We start from the raw sequence: 1,433 nt of genomic DNA on the forward strand, positions 1-1,433 counted from the left end.
TATATACAATGCGTTTTTTCCTGTTAGATTGCTTGCTTTTTTGTAAATTATTAGAATTGCATCATACGGAACGTAGATTTTCTAACTGAAACGTAAGCAATCCAGCAGGAAAACATACATTATATATATCGCAGTCTTAAGATATTAATATAAACAACAAAAAATAAAATTTAATGTTATACGGATTACATTTAAGAAAATAATTACTGTAATTATTGTAATTATAAAAAAATATTTAATAATAACTTTTTTTTAATTAAATAAGATAATTTTTATGTATCTAGAATAAAAATAATTAATTGGGATAAATAAAATTTTAATCTTAATACAACAATAAGAAACAAATATTTATCAATATTATGCACATTTTAAAATATTATTACACATATATGCTTATATATACAAAAATATACTTTTTATTCCTATAAAAAATATTAAAATGTTAGAAATAAATAGAATTTAGGTATTCATTTTTAAACTAAAATAATATTTTATTTCCACAAACTTTTCGGTCACTAGATTCGGAGTTTCTCAAACTATCACAGCTCAAACAGACGGTAATTATACTAATTTCCTTCAAATTTGAGCTTTAAGCACACACTGGCAAGTGGCACACACCTAATCACAGTATCTTTAAACGGAACCATTAAATGGTCCTGACAGAGAGTGACAGAGAACGGATAAGAAGAAGTGAGAAAGAAGTTTAGGTGGTGCAACTGGGCATCTTGCTTATTTCGCGCATGCGCACTCCATTTTGTGTGACATAAAATCAGGAGAGTTGCGCTACTGGATATACTGTGGTACAATTGTGCAATATTTCGCTTGAATGGTGCCTCTAGAGGGCGTTATGTGCAATAGAAGTTATTCAATGTGTACCTAATGATAATAAGAATTACGCTCACACCTCCACCAATCTCGACCCATCGCACCCCCTCCCCCTTCTCCCCTCCTTCACTCCTCCCCCTCCCCACTCCTTCTTTTCGCCGTTTTTCACTCTTTTGTTATATAATATTTTAAAATCAATTTTAAATGTTTTTTTCATATATATCTTTTATACAGGGTGGGCGAGAATAACCGCCAAATATTTCACAGGTGGGTAGAACAGACTATACTGAGTCGAAAAGTCCTGTACCATTTTGGGATTGCAGCAATAGTTAAGAATAAAATAATATCCGAATCAAAAATTTATGAAAGTGAAATTTTTATGCAAAAATGCGTTGCCAAAGACTCTCTTATGTCTTTGGGCGTTGCAGGCGTTAGCTGCGGCTAGTGACCCTCTAATAAAGGTGCTTTTTCATGCGCAGCACGCTGCAGCAGCAATTCGTTACTATTGGTTAAGAATTTTATGTAAGCTAGATGACGCACTTCCGGCGCAAAATACATTTTGCCGCAGTTCGTTGAAGTTGAACCGAACGAACAGCAAGCAGCAAGCG

The sequence above is a fragment of the Cyphomyrmex costatus genome, unplaced genomic scaffold, assembly GCF_001594065.2.
Source record: "Cyphomyrmex costatus isolate MS0001 unplaced genomic scaffold, Ccosl1.0 scaffold649, whole genome shotgun sequence".
Lineage (NCBI taxonomy): Eukaryota > Metazoa > Arthropoda > Insecta > Hymenoptera > Formicidae > Cyphomyrmex > Cyphomyrmex costatus.